General features: G+C 37.2%; 1 long non-coding RNA gene across 3 annotated transcripts in view; it reads left to right on the top strand.

Annotated features, from left to right (window-relative positions):
• The window catches only part of LOC130709052 (uncharacterized), a 143,645-nt gene that overhangs the window by 18,782 nt on the left and 108,697 nt on the right, over positions 1 to 16,166 (top strand). For all 3 annotated transcript variants that reach the window (XR_009009504.1, XR_009009502.1, XR_009009503.1), the window contains exon 2: positions 11,116 to 11,186. This is a non-coding gene — a long non-coding RNA (uncharacterized LOC130709052). The remainder of the gene's footprint in view (positions 1 to 11,115; positions 11,187 to 16,166) is intronic.

Raw genomic sequence — 16,166 nt, forward strand, 5'->3', positions numbered from 1 at the left:
AGTCTAGTTTCCTGTGCTATACAGTAGGTCCTTGTTATTTACCTATTTTATATATAGCAGTGTGTATATGTTAATCCCAAACTCCTAATTTATGCCCTCCCCCCTAGCTTTGCCCTTTGGTAACCATGAGTTTGTTTTCTATGTTTGTGAGTCTGTTTCTGTTTTGTATATAAGTTCATTTGTATCATTTTTTTTTAGATTCCACAAATAAGTGATATCATACGATACTTGTCTTTCTTTGTCTGACTTACTTCACTTAGTATGATCATCTCTAGGTTCATCCATGTTGCTGCAAATGGCATTATTTCATTCTTTTTTATGGCTGAGTAATATTCCACTGTATATATATACCACATCTTCTTTATCCATTCATCTGTCAATGGACATTTAGGTTGCTTACATGTCTTGGCTACTGTAAATAGTGCTGCTATGAACACTAGGGTGCATGTACGTTTTTGAGTTAGAGTTTTCTCTGGATGTATACCCAGGAGTGAGATTGCAGGATCACATGGTAGCTCCATTTTTAGTTTTTTAAGAAACCTCCATACTGTTCTCCATAGTAGCTGTACCAATTTACATTCCCAACAACAGTGTAGGATGGTTCCCTTTTTTCCACACCCTCTCCAGCATTTATTATTTGTAAACTTTTTAATGATGGCCTTTCTGACCAGTGTGAAGTGATATCTCACTGTAGTTTTGATTTGCATTTTTCTCATAATTAGCTATGCTGAGCATCTTTGCATATGCCTTTTGGCCATCTGTATGTCCTGAGAACTTCTTTATAGCATTTCTTATAAGTCAGGTTAGCTAGCAAATTGCTGAAATTATCTCATTTTTTTTCTTTATTCTGAGAATGCCTTTATTTTGCCTTCATTTTTGAGAGATAGTTTTGCTCAATGTAAGATTCTTAGTTGAGGAATTTTTTACTTTCAGTATTTTGAATATGTCCTCCTACTGCCTTTCTGACCTCCATTGTTTCTGATGAGATGTCAGCTATTATTAGAGTTCTCTTCTGCATAATGAGTTGTTTTATTCTTACTGCTTTCCAGGCTTTCTCTTTATCCCTAGAATTTAACATTTTATTATGATGTTTCTGAGTGTGGATCTCTGTGTTTAAGATAAAGTAAGATACTTGGAGTTAATAGCGCTTATTGGGTGTGTAGAATATTTCATTTTGTTTTTATCAAATTTGAGAAATTAAAAGAAATTGGGGTTAGGCATTATTTCTTTGAGTATTTTTTCTGTCCTTTTTCTCCTCTTCTGGTATTCTCATTATATATATGTTAATATTCTTGATGGTGTCCCAAATCTGTCTGAGACTTCACTTTTCCTTTATTCTTCATCTTTGTTATTCAGGTTGTATAATCTGTATTGATTTAAGTTTGATGATTCTTTCTTTTGTTGGCTCAGATTTACTGTTGATTCCCTCTAGTGAATTGTTCGTTTTGGTTATCAAACTTTTTAACTCCAGAATTTCCATTTGATCTCCATTATAATTTCTGTTGATTTTTCTCTATTTGATGAGACATTGTTATCATACCTTCCTTTAATTCTTTAGAAATGGTTTCCTTTAATTTTGAAAATATTTATGATGGCTGCTTTGAAGTGATCATCTGCTAAGTCTACCATCTGGGCCTCTTCAAGGCAGTTTCTATTACCTGCTTTTATTCCTGTGTATGGATCACAGTTTCCTGTGTCTTTCCATGTCTTATAATTTTTGGTTGAAAGCTGGGCATTTTAAATAAAATAAGTAGGAACTTTTTGAATACTGACCTCCACCCCACCCCCAGGGGCTTGATCTTGTTATTGTTTGCTTGGTCATTTATTTGTTTAGCAACTTTGCTGAACTAACTCTTTGCAGTTTATTTCCCTCCCCAGTGGGCAAAAAGCTCTCATATCCCTGCTTAATTTTTTTTTTTTAAAGCTTGCAGAATTTTTTCTTTTTAATTAATTAATTTATTTTTGGGTGTGTTGGGTCTTTGTTGCTGTGGGCGGGCTTTCTTTAGTTGTGGCAAGCGGGGGCTACTCTTCGTTGCGTTGCACGGGCCTCTCACTGCGGTGGCCTCTCCCAATGTGGAGCACGGGCTCCAGGCTCACGGGCTTCAGCCATTGTGGCTTGTAGGCTCCAGAGCGCAGGCTCAGTAGCTGTGGCGCAGGGGCCTAGTTGCTCCGCAGCCTGTGGGATCTTCCCGGACCAGGGCTCGAACCCATGTCCCCTGCATTGGCAGGCAGACTCGTAACCACTGCGCCACCATGGAAGCCCCTCCCTGCTTAATTTTTTTAAAAATCTTTTGGTCTGGTTACCTAAGGATTGCCCCTACTTCAGCATAAGCCATTTATTTGTCAAAAATTGTGCTTAAGCTTCCTTGGCCAGTTATATTCTTTCCTTTTACCATTGGATGTATGTATGGCTTGGAAGCTACTATAAAGATTCAGGGAGTTTACATTTTTGCTCCCACATTCAACCAGGGACTAGTAGCTTGGATTTTTTTCTCTCCAGTTACTCCTGACAGGGCAAGGCCTTGAGCATGAATTCAGTCTTCCACACTGTCAAGGATGGGAATGATTTTGTTTTTAAGCCTGGTTTCCTAGGAGTTGCTCTAGGTCTTCATGGCTTATTGTTCATTCAGTGTTTGGTCAGAGGTTGTGTTTATGCTCCTAGTGCCAGTGAGATTTTGTTGATTGATCTGTGTGCAGCTTGGGGGAATGTTTTCAAGTCTGCCTCATGTCCTGCTCTGATGTTCCTGAGTGGGTACAGCCTAATTCATGGGCACAGTCTTCCTGAACCCCAGATTGTACTATAATCCTAGGAGAGCTCTTTTTGGCTATTTATTTCCCTGGTTCTCTTTGTTAAACTTCTGATTTTTCTGCCATTTTGCTTGTTTCTGCTATTATGAAGATACAGTGCCCATTCAATTGTTCTCCACCAAGATCTTCATTGTCTTTGACAATGCCATGAGGCCTGACAGTCTCAAAACACTGTTACAAATATTGTTAGTCCCCTCAGGCAGAGCTATGGAACTTTGTTCTGGCATCCTGTGTTTCCTCCCTGGGCAGAACCTCAGCTCTGATAGAGCTGTAGGTGTCCCTCCTTTCTCTTGAAGTGATACCCCTCTTCTACAAGCAGGCACTTGAGGGAGATTTTAGCCCCAGGTCTTGTCAGCTTGCCCATCTTGGTGTAGGACATCTGCTGTAAAGGCAAATTGGTGCAAAAGCAGTGGGGTCTCCCAAGTTTTGGCCTGCCATGCCTAGAGTAGCACTTCTACCCCATGAGTAGGGGTTGAATGGGGAAAGAGAGCCCTAGTCCTCTTGGACCTGCATATCTGGAACAGAGCTTTTTCAGCATGGGGTTAAGAGGGATGAAAAATACAGGCAACCTGCCCCTCCCAGGATAAAACCATAGTCCTAGACTGGGAGCTGTGGAAAGAGGGAGCTTCCATCTTCTTGCTTGTATACTACTCAGGATAGAACTTCTATAACACAGAAATGAGGGATGGGGCAGTAATAGAGTGAGTCTTGGCTTATCTGCTACAGTCTCTTACTGTTCTTACCAAGATGTGGTGGATTTTTTGTTTTTTGGATCGAATATTTCTCCATTTGCCAGATGCCCTTAGGACAATTTCCAGAGATTTTTAAAATTGGGTTTTTTGTTTTGTTTTGTTTTTAGTAATTTCCTCTAGTTACATCCTTTTTTGTTGGGCAAAGTCAGCTGTGTTCCTCATTCTACTCTTCGGGAAGTTGGCCCTTTTATTTTTTTAACTAAATAAATGTGCTTTTAACCCTTTGTTATTAATAATAATATTCTTGGGTAAATGACTTCTCTGTGTCTGTTTTGAGTGGCAGTGTTCTTTACCTGTGCAAGATAATCTGTATTATCTAATAAAAAGAACAAACCGATCAAATATGTACTGAAATAAAAGTGGGGACTAGCAATAAAGAAATGCTAAATTTCGTAGAACTCTGAATTTCTATAAACTCAGATATTTGAATTAATGCTTTCCTTTGTGGCTGTTGGCAAATCACACAGTCTATTGGGTACTTCATTTGTTCAAGTGAAGGTGATAATCCTGAGTTGCTCAGAATGTAATTATGAAGACTGATTGAGGAGGATTGTTGAAAGATGGTAGGGTTGTTGAAAGATGGTGCAATCCGATCAGACTGACTCGTTCAAAACCTGGACTCTGTCACTTACTGTGAGCATTATGTCGTTAACTAACCTTTTTAGGCCTCCATTCTTGTTGTTGTTTACATGTAAAATGAGAGCAATAACAACTATTTCAAGCAAATATTAGTATTAAAATAATTTATACAAGTGCCTCGTACATTGTTTTCCACAGAGTAGAATAAAGGTTGCAAATTATTACTATTTTTTATTATTAGGTATTATTAAGACTAATATTAAGAATAATAAGAAATCCTTTAGGTAGTAAATCATATAAATACCCCAACTCTATCAATTAGGATGCTTTGGCTCTAAGTAACAGAAAAATCAGCTCAAAAATTTCTTTCTTTCAGGAAATCTAGAGGGAGGGGAGTTTCAGGGTTGGTTAAGTTAATGGCTCAGAGGTGTCATTAGGAACCAGATTTATGCAGTCTTTTAGTTCTTCAATCCTCAGAGTTTTCCTTGTTGTCTTAGGTTGATTCTTTTCAAGGCACAGATGGCAACTACAGTTCCAAGCATCACATGCAGGTTGCAATGTCCATAGGCTGAAAAGAAATTGACTCTGTCTTTCATTCCTTTTTAAGGACAAAGACAACTCTCCCAAAAAGTCCCTAAGAAGCTTCCCCTCAGTTCTCATAAACCAGAATTTTGTCACAAGCCCGTTGTTAACATATCATTGGTAAAAGGGTTGAGATTACTACTGTTGGCTTAAGGAAATTAATAAAGATTTACCCCTCTTCCTCAGGCTGTTAGAGAGGTTTAACATCTCTGAAAGCAGATTGTATTCTAGTACCTGAGTTTAATTGGGTTTCTGTGGGCAAGGGAGAAGAAGAGAATGGATTTGGATAGATAATCAATAACATCTATTACATCTGTGCTGGGGATTAGGGGACTTAGAGATCAATAAGATACTTTATTTTCAAGGAAATTATATTTATTAATAATATTATGAAAAAATAATATCATGACTACAATTGTCGATGATAACTGATACATTGCCCTGTCAATGTCTTTGAAGCCATGGGTTTAAAAGAAAATGAGAAATTAACTAAACTTGTTGACTCTCATACAAACTCATCTCATTTCCTTTATTCTCACCAAGACATTCTGTTTAGCCAGCATTGCAGATACAATCAATCAAATTGGCTAAAAACAATAAAGGGAAATTTGAAAACTATCCCTCAATGATGGGAAAGTATCACTAATACCTAGAAAAGTTAACTTTATTTCATCTGTAAAGAAACTAATTCATGTTGATTTGAAGAATCATCACTTGATATTCCAGACTGTTTTGAAGAAATCACTCAGGGTCTGTCTAGTGGCTCAGACCTTCCAAGTTCCTACCCACAGAGTAACACATTCTGTCAGGTAGGCATTTGAAAGTTTTACAGAAAAGAATAATAGAGATTTAGTTCTGTTTTGAATGAACACCTAAGAAAGTCCATTCTTGACTGTAGTTGGGGGTAGAGAATACAGTTGAAAGTGGTTTTACTTTTAGTGTTTTATACTTGGTAGTGGATTGGAGAGAGAAGTGCCAGTGTCTAGATTTATGAAGCATTTACTATTTGTCCATGATTTCTATGTTTATTCATTCAACAAATTACACAGCTAAGTAGCTCACATATGTTCTATATTTTCATAGGAAATGATGGACCCCACAAAGTAAAAGCTCTTCAAGGACTTTAATATAATGATACAGTTATAATACAAAAAAGCAAGTGATAAGACAGTTCCTGCTATAGGACTTATACAGAAAGAAAACAATAAACAAGAGATGCAACAAAGAAAGATAATGATAGATATAAACATAATAATGATACGTTGCACAGACACATAGACATATTCATCAGATATTTATTGGGTCTTTGCTACATATAAGACACTATGCTAAAAAGAAACAAAGAGAAAGAAAACATTCCTGGGCTCAGAAAATTTATAAGATCACAAGAGAGATAACTGCATACTTAAAGTACTAAAAACTAAAAAGAAAAAAATGAATAATTTTTAATAAAAATAACAAATGCATACATAGAGGTTATTATCCACCAGGAGCTACCCTAAGCACTTTACATACACTAACTCATTTAAACTTCACAAACTGCACTAAAGTAGGTAGTATTATTATCCCCATATCACAGAGGAGGAAACTAAGGCACAGAAATAACTTGCCCAAGGTTGCATAACTAGAAAACGGGGGAATTTGGACTATAGCCCAGGCATTCTGGCTCCAGAGTCTATGCTATACATGGTGCTTCATAATTACATGCAAGGTAACTTCACAGAATTTATATATAGGACAGAACAAGATATAGAATTTGACATTTTAAGGAAGATATAAAGAAAATACTTGGAGTCTTCGGAGAAATGAGATACTGTTTCTAGTTCAAAGGATAAAATATGCCTTTCTGAAAGAGAGAACATTTGGAAGATGTGGAGGATTTAGGCATGAAGGATTTAGGCAGGGACAGCCTTTGGGGGAGAGTAATAGAATTGGGAAAGTACAAGGTGTTATAAGGGAGTGAAGGGTTTTTCAGTGTAGTTGGAATATAGTTGGTTAAAGGAGATTAACTGAAGATTAAAGTGGAAAGAATCCTAAACTGTTAGAGCTGGCGATGCCTTAACCATCAGTTAGCCTAGCTCCTTTATTTACTGACAAAGAAAATGAAACCCAGAGAGAGAGAGAATGACTGGAGCATCACCCTGGTGGGGCTATGACTGGCAGAGCCTGGACCAGAGCTCTATTCTACTGACTCGCAGGGCAGGAGTTTTCATATTCCAACAAATTATAGGAGCAGATCAAGGAGAAACTTTATATGTAAGTAATGGTAAACTACTAAAGGATTTTGAGTAGGGAAAGAAGACCTAAATTCAAATCCCAAGTCCTTAACCTGCCAGTTGTGTGATTTGGGAGGATTTTACTTAACCAGTTTAAATTCAGTAGGTTGAGCTGTAAAATGGGGAAAATAAAATGCCTATGTCATAGGGTTGCTTTGAGAAGTCGATGAGTTGCCTTACACATAGTAATAGTAGGTGCTAAAAAAATAGTGAAATCAAATTTTCTTCTCCCTTCCTTTCTTTCTATTCTTTTTTCTTTATTTTCTTTTCTTTTTTTCTTTTTGTTTGTTTTTTTTTTGTTTTGTTTTGGTAAACTTTCCTTTTCCTCCCCCCCTTCTTCTTTTTCTTCCTCTATCAAATAGAAGGGTGGGGAAAGGCAGACACTGATCCACCCCACACCTACCTGCAATGTGCTGCTGCCCAGGATCTGTACCTCTTGGCCTGAAGTTTGCCTTGGAAGCATGCTATGCCCAAGCTCATGGCAGACCAAACATACCAGAATGCCCGTAATCCACCCTCCAGAGAAGCCCTCAAGCAATGGCTGAAGAATTTGGTTGGAGAAATTAGTCAGCTTCTTCCTTGACACACTGGTTAAGATTCCTCTGAGGCACAGGTTCCAGGTCGTTCCCCAGGGTTTCCCCACAGAATTGATCTCAGTGCCCTCTGGGATAGCACACCCTTCATTGGCTGCCTTCCCTTCCCTGACTCACTTCTTCATTCTCCTTTCAACCTTTCAAATAAACTACTGACAAATGATTATTTGTGTGCTTTGGGAGGAATTCCACACTAAGATGGGATGGGATCATAAATGATGTAACTGGGTCCTAGAGGATCAGGGAGGAATGGGGATAAAAGCATAGATTCCCCTAGTCCAGGGGAAGAAAAAGGACATTTTCAGGGTTGATACTGGCAGTTTACTGACAGCCAAGCTAGCTCTCTTATCTATGTTATCCTGCCCTCTCATCATTTCTTGACATTCCAGGGCTGAACAACATAATCTCAGAAGTCTCATTATAATGTCTACTGGGAAATCCTGAATGGCCTGTCTCCTGGGTTGGCCTTTCTTTCCCAAGGCTGATAACCTCTCTGGGTTTTTGATAGCAGAACGAGGAGGTGGAAGCCACCAGTGCTAATATGCACCGTGATTCTGGGAACAAGGGTATTCCCAATACACAGATACCAATAACTGTCATTTTCAGAATTACTGTGGTGGTGCTGGTGATAAAGGCAGCCCAGAGTAGTTGCCTGCTTATCTAGATGACAGTCAGTTTTCTGGAACTATGGAGATGCGTCTGGGCCAGGACAAGGCTTTTCTCTGAGACTGCAAGAGATTTTCCAACAAAAGCAGAGAACTCTTGTAGCCTAGCCCTACCCTTACACCTAGGAGAGTGCTGCCTTGAACTGGGCAAGGCTGGTCTTTGTTTCCTACCTAGAATCTCCAGTTTCACACATCCGTCTCCCAATTAGACCTTTGTGCTACAAGGCAGAATCCAAGAGAGCTTGTTGTGCACAAGGCAGACAGGAGGAGGGATATCTTTAGCAGACTCCCATGAAAATATCTTTTAAAAGTCTAGAGCACTAGGAGAATGAAACCAACTGGTGTCCAAAAGGACCTTTTAACAGTCCAGGGAAACAAAGACATTCAAGTTTCAGGGATTGTCAAGGCTAGACTTTCTGAGGAGATTATCACTAATATGGCTTCTGTGTCCAGATGACGATGAAGTCCTTTTCACGCAGTAAATACCTAGAATACACAAATAATGTGAGAAATAGTTTTCTAACACATTGAGATTTGAAATATGACCTGTGTTTGAAATTTAAAATGGGGGTGCAAATATGGGCAAATTGAAAGTAGATAATTTTCTAAAAATCAATTGGTTAAAAACAGTTGTTAAAATCAGGATATTGGTCAAAAATGGATATTTCCAATCTCGGCAACTTTTCGCTCAGTGATGCTTACCACTTCATTATAAAAATCATTTGTTCACAAATGGGGATAGCATTCATCATGTATTGAGTATTTAGGGTGAATAGTAAAATAATGTCTATGATTACTGGAAAACTAAATTAATTAAAATGATCTATAAAGTATTTCCAATCTCTTTATTTCTTATTCCACTCAAAACAACATACTGAACTGTAATTAATACTCTTTCTAAAAGTATTTGACAAAAAGAGAAAAAGAAAAGAAAATCAGGTATTCATTTGTTCCTTTGGGAAGTTTAATTTTCTTTATAAAGAATTGTTTGTCACAATTCCATATGTTACAAAAAGTCAGGAAAATGTAGTTAAGTATCATTGAAAGTGGACAAAATGGCTTTTAAAGTGTGTTTTTAAATTTTTAAAATTACTCTAGGTTGTTTAAATATTAGTAGTATATGAACAAGTGGTTAGACACTTTAAATGTTTACCAGTTTATTCTGGGTAATTTATTTAGACAAAGAAATATTATTTATAATTCCTGAAAATATTAACCAATGAATTTTAAATAATTTTATAAGATTTTAAAAATAAATAAAAGTACTAAAATATAAACTAATATTTACAAACAAGTGTAAGAAAAATGATTCCCTAACCAAATACTTTCTGAAGAAAAGACTTAAAAAGAATTGTAGCCTAAAAATTGTAAAATGGTCACATAATACGCAGAAATTACATATTTTTTTAAAGCAGTGACTGGAAAGGTTTTTGTTTTCAACTAATTTGTGATTTTAACCAATTTGTTTTAGAGTAAGTCACTTGGAAAAATTTTAGTCATAAAGTTTATACAGGGCAGTCACTTATTTTACCAGATGTTGATACAAGATTTAGTGACTTTCATGTGTATGATTTCCAAAATGACTTATTGAAATCTAGAAATAAAGACTTTAGGGGTGATGATTGGTGGATGGGAGTCTTTATTCCCTTATCTGGTGTATTGTGCCTTTGGATGTCCCTGTGTTATGTGATTACTTGGCTGTTGGGTAGAGAGGGCATCCATGTGGTAGAGAGACGTTTCTTGAAGCAAGACTCTTCATCATGATTTCCTGCAGTGGTTCAATCAGGCCTGAATGGATGACACAGGGGAGACCCTCTTATGTGCTTTATACAAAAAATTTTGGTACTGTGGTCTGTGGATTGTTTCCTGAAAGAGAGTAGTAAGGTAAATCACAATAAAGCACTCTAGTGAACAAAATACATTCTGCACAAGCCACAGAACAGATCTGGGTGTGTCAAATACTATCATATGATTTCTATTCCAAATTCCCTTGGTGGAGACAAAAGAGTGAGGATACTTACCTTGAAAAGATCGAGAGACAGAGGCAGAGAGAAAGAGAGAGAGACCTGAGAAGTCTTTATAGATCATTATGATATTTAGTTCTCCCAGGCTCGATAACACCAAAACTAGGAAAGGACACCCGGTCAAATTCTTTGCAAATTCTGAGTCATAAAAAACTTGTGACTAGTACTGTACATTTCATATTACTAAATTAGAGCCTATAGAAGGTTTTATGACTAGTTCTTGGCAAAAAGATCAGAGAATGTCCTTTCAGCTGCCAATGCTAACTGAAAAGGCAGTAGATTTTTATAAGCAAAGGCAGTGGGCTGAGCAAGTATATTTCCTGAAGGGTGCCTTTGACATTTGCAAGTAAAGCTCAGCATTAGAAGCCTAGATGTATCCGGTGAAAAACAATCTGTGAGTTGTGAAACTGCAAAACAATTTTGTGGATCATTTGGTAAAGTAATTTCTTGATCTGGTCTCCTTTGTCAGTAGTGCTATGATATTGACAAGATTGCTCTATTCTGGCATTTTCTTTCTATTTTCTATTCTTTTGAATGCTGATGAATTAAGGTTTCCATAAAATAAAACTTTTGGTGATAGGAATGTAATCATCATGGCTTATATATTTACTAAATTTTCTATTTAAAAAAAAAACTTATGAGGGTAATACGCTTGGTGTAGTAGTCAAGCAAATACAAATGAATAAAATATTGTCTCCTTTGCCAATCCTTCCCCCAAATGAACAGTATTATCAGTTTATTGTGTATACTTCCATACCTTTATGTCTATAAAATGTATTAATTTGTAAAAATTGGCATGACATTCTTCTCATGCCTGTATACACTCATTTTTGCAGTGTGACTTTGTGGCTCCTCCCATCAAGAAATCGAGTCTACTTCTTTACCCTTTGGATCTGCGCTTGGCAGGGTGAGTTCCTTTGATCATTGGGGCCTGACCAACATGACACTGGGAGAGCAAACGATGGAAAGCACTTGCCTTTGGGGCTTGTCTTGAGCACCACGTGAGTTTTATCACATCTATAGTTATGCATAGAGCCCCTCCAAATTATGAAACAAAAGTAGCACATAAAGAAAGAATTTCTGAAGTCTTTGTTTAATGAGATAGGTCTTTTATCACGTTGTGTGATCTGAGGGAACTTATATGCAATAAAATCTCTTACATTTCTATCTATGTATATGTAAATATATGCTTTACTTTTTAAATTGAAGTATAGTTGACTTACAAGGTTGTGTCAATTTGCTGTACAGCATAGTGATTCAGTTACGCATATATATACACTTTTTTTACATCTTTATTGGAGTATAATTGCTTTACAATGGTGTGTTATTTTCTGCTTTATATCAAAGTGAATCAGCTATACATATATCCCCATAGCTCTTCCCTCTTGCATCTCCCTCCCACCCTCCCTATCCCGCCCCTCTAGGTGGTCACAGAGCACTGAGCTGATCTCCCTGTGCTATGTGGCTGCTTCCCACTAGCTATCTATTTTACATTTGGTAGTGTATATATGTCCATGCCACTCTCTCACTTCATCCCAGCTTATCCTTCCCCCTCCCCATGTCCTCAAGTCCATTCTCCATGTCTGTGTCTTTATTCTGGTCCTGCCCCTAGGTTCTTCAGAACCTTTTTTTTTTTTTTTTAGATTCCATATATATGTGTTAGCATACGGTATTTGTTTTTTATATTCTTTTTCATTATGGTTTATCACAGGGTATTGAATGTAGTTCCCTGTGCTATACAGTAGGACCTTGTTGTTTATCAATTCTATATATAATAGTTTGCATCTGCTAACCCCAAATTCCCACTCCATCCTTCCCCCACCCCAACCCCCTGGCAACCACAAGTCTGTTCTCTGTGTCTGTGAGTCTGCTTCTGTTTCGTAGATAACTTCATTTTTGTCATATTTAGATTCCATATATAAGTGATATCATATGATATTTGTCTTTCTCTTTCTGACTTGCTTCACTTAGTATAATAATCTCTAGTTGCATCCATGTTGCTGCAAATGGCATTATTTTGTTCTTTTTTATGGCTGAGTAGTATTCCATTGTATATGTGACCACACCTTCTTTATCCATTCATCCGTTGATTGACATTTAGGTTGTTTCCATGACTTGGCTATTGTGAATAGTGCTGCTATGAACATAGGGGTGCATGTATCTTTTCAAATCATAGGTTTGTCTGGATATATGCCAAGGAGTGGGATTGCTGGATCATATAGCAACTCTATTTTTAGTTTTTTGAGGAACCTCCATACTGTTTTCCATAGTGGCTGCACCAATTTACATTCCCACCAACAGTGTAGGAAGGTTCCCTTTTCTTCACACCTTCTCCAGCATTTGTTATTTGTAGAATTTTTAATGATGGCCATTCTGACTGGTGTTCGGTGTTACCTCATTGTAGTTTTGATATGCATTTCTCTAATAATTAGCAATGTTGAGCATCTTTTCATATGCCTGTTGGCCATCTGTATGTCTTCTTTGGAGAAAAGTCTATTTAGCTCTTCTGCCCATTTTTCAATTGGGTTGTTTGTTTTTTTTTGTCATTGCATTGTATGAGTTGTTTGTATATTTTGGAAGTTAAGCTCTTGCTGGTCACATCATTTGCAAATGTTTTCTCCCATTCTGTAGATTGTCTTTTCATTTTGTTTATGGTGTGCAGAAGCTTGTAAGTTTGATTAGGTCCCATTTGTTTATTTTTGCTTTTATTTCTATTGCTTTGGGAGACTGACCTAAGAAAACATTGGTACAATTTACGTCAGAGAATGTTTTGCCTTTGTTCTCTTCTAGAAGCTTTATGGTATTATGTCTTATGTTTAAGTCTTTTATGCTTTAGTTTTAAGAGGGCAAGCATATGCGAATACATGACCCCCTTTTTAAAAAAGCGTTTTAATCTAGCTGAAAAGACAAAGGCATTATAGCTGTCATCTCTCACCTTTCTGTACTCTACTTTCCATTTCAGTCAGTGTGTTTCTCCCCCTAAACTCCTGACATTCCCATGTTTGCTTCATCTTCCTATTCTGTAGGGATAATGTTGGAGAGTGGTCTGCTAAATTAATTTACACTAACGTGACAGGAATTTATTGGGTTATCTTTCTGATGTGGGTAACCTAGAGAGAGACTAATCGGAGTTTATTCCAAAAGCATGAATTGATAATGGTGGAATTTTAGGCCAGAAATATCTGATAGTTGAAAATTCACACACAACCTCTTCCACCTCAGCCAGCCTTTCCCTAATACATTCTCAGATATATGCCTTCTCAGGAACACTGCTGTTCCTTACCCCAGGATTCAATTGGATGTAACTGGAGATAGAATACTTTTCCATTTTATCAACAGAGATAAAAGACTAGAAAGAATTGTGGTAGTATGTTTATGATTAAAATCAGGATATTGATCACTAATGTAGTCAAAAGATTTTTTCTTGTAAGTTGCAGGAGAGAAAAAAACCAACATGTCAACCAGCCAATACTATATACAAATATCTCAGTATACTGAAGCATTAGAACCAATCAGGTCATTTTTTAAGATGTATGAAAAATTACGATAGTGTCAACTCATCAGTAACAGCACTCACAAGCCAGTTATTTCATTGCAAATCATCTTTAGCATGGCCAACTGTTATACATATGTAAACACTTAGGGGCCTGTAGTGTGATAGATAGACAAGATGATAGAGATAGATAGATAGATAGATACTTGGGTTGGCCGAAAAGTTCGTAACATCTTACAGAAAAACCTGTAGATAGATAGAGAGATAGATAGATGATAGGTACATAGATGGATAGATAGGGAGAGATAGATGATGGACATGGATAGAGATGTAAATTTATTTTACGAGAAATATTTATTTTAGTATAGAATTGTTTGCTGCTTTTGTCTATTGGCTTCCGGTTATGCCTGGCTCATAGTCTTCTTCTATACGCCCACCCTGCTGTCATCCTTGGTGAATTCAGTGTGTATGTGGGAGGACCATTCAGCGCTCTGGCCTCTCAAGTTCTTGATCTCCTCCACTGCAGTGACCTTTATTTATATTCCACGTAAGCCGTATACTCCAGTGATCACACACTGGACCTTGGCATCACTCACGTATGCTTTCTCTTGAAACTTTAAATTCAAACATTCTGATCTCCGATCATAAACTCTGGTCCTCCAGTTCTATACCTTGATTTACTATACCCTATTCTCATACCTCATGAAGACCACCAGTCTCTTGATCCCTCCTAGTTCCCATGTACTCAGCCCCTTTCCATCCTCTTCCTTTTCTATGCAGCGTAAAATCCATAATTAATCATTTTTAATATTCTCTTGTTAATTTGATCAACAGCCTTTCCTGTTGGCCTTCCACCACACCAGCTTGATAAAACTCAAACTATTTATAGATAGTTTACATAATAGTATATATCAGTCCAACTGTTTTCTCTGTTTTTATGTCCAGGCTGCCTAGCTAAATTTGGTATCATGATAAAAACGTGGTCTTCAACCTTAACTGGACCCTCATTGCTGTTAAACAGTCAAATATTTCATCAGTTCTAGCTCCCATTTCTAATAGTGACTGTTTAAGAGCATATCTACTCTTCTCAAGCTTCTTACCTGAATACACTCTCCCACAGTCTCAACCAATTACCACTCTCACCTTCTACTATGCCAAAAGTAGAAATCTGTAGGTAGGAACTCCTCATCTTCTTGCAACCGCATCTGCAAGCTTACTGCATCTGCACATATCTTTGCCTTCTTCCTTTGGATTCTAGTGAAACACATGCTTCTCTCTGTGTAGTCAGGTTTTCCATCTGTGTTCTCCATCCTATTCTGTTCCTGTCTGTTCAGGAAACTTATACCGTCAACTTTCCTTTTATGTTTTTGTTCAGCTTTTCCTTCTCTACATGTTTTTTCTACTAGTATTCTTTTTCTTTATGGTCAGTGCTTTTAGTAACCTCTTTAATAATTCTTTCTTTACCCCAAAGTGATGGATATATATGGAATTAATTTCTATATGTGAGGTAAAGATCCAGTTTCACATTTTTCATATAGGTGTTTAATTGCTCCAACACCATTTATTGAAAACAATATACTTTCCCCTACTTGTTATAAATTGAATGTCCATATAAGCATCTCTTAGTCTTGTAATTCTTCACTGCCTTGTTAGCTTTCTGATGCCATCAAGGAGATTTACTTTGGAGGGAGTCCAGTTTTCTGGTTGTCATCAATGTTCTAGAATTAAATAGCTCTTTTTCAAATTTGCTACTTAAAAAAATATAATCCCCAATCTCTGCTGAAATTCATTTTTTTGTAACATCTTTATTGGAGTATAATTGCTTTACAATGGTGTGTTAGTTTCTGCTGTATAACAAAGTGAATCAGCTATACATATACATATATCCCCATATCCCCTTCCTCTTGCATCTCCCTCCCACCTTCCTTATCCCACCCCTCTAGGTGGTCACAAAGCACCGAGCTGATCTCCCTGTGCTATGCGGCTGCTTCCCACTAGCTATCTATTTTACATTTGATAGTGTATATATGTCCATGCCACTCCCTCACTTCGTCCCAGCTTACCCTTCTCCCTCCCTGTGTCCACAAGTCCATTCTCTACATCTTCTGCTGAAATTCTTGACATTGTCTATTGTCTCCCTGAAAACAACAAGCAGAATTATTCTAAAGTTGTGTCTGATAACCATAATATCTAGAGGCCTTATAGGTCTGTTTCTGTATCTGTTGTTTCTGCTGGTTCTCACCTATGTTACCTTGTCTCCCCATGTGTATGATTAATTATATTATCTTTTAGACTTTGTATTTGACAAATTTCTTGTCTGAGACCTAGCATAGTGTCATCATTCTCCAGAGAGGTTTGCTTTTGTCAGGTTCCTGGGAAATTTGCAACCTGTCT

The sequence above is a fragment of the Balaenoptera acutorostrata genome, chromosome 1, assembly GCF_949987535.1.
Source record: "Balaenoptera acutorostrata chromosome 1, mBalAcu1.1, whole genome shotgun sequence".
Classification (NCBI taxonomy): domain Eukaryota; kingdom Metazoa; phylum Chordata; class Mammalia; order Artiodactyla; family Balaenopteridae; genus Balaenoptera; species Balaenoptera acutorostrata.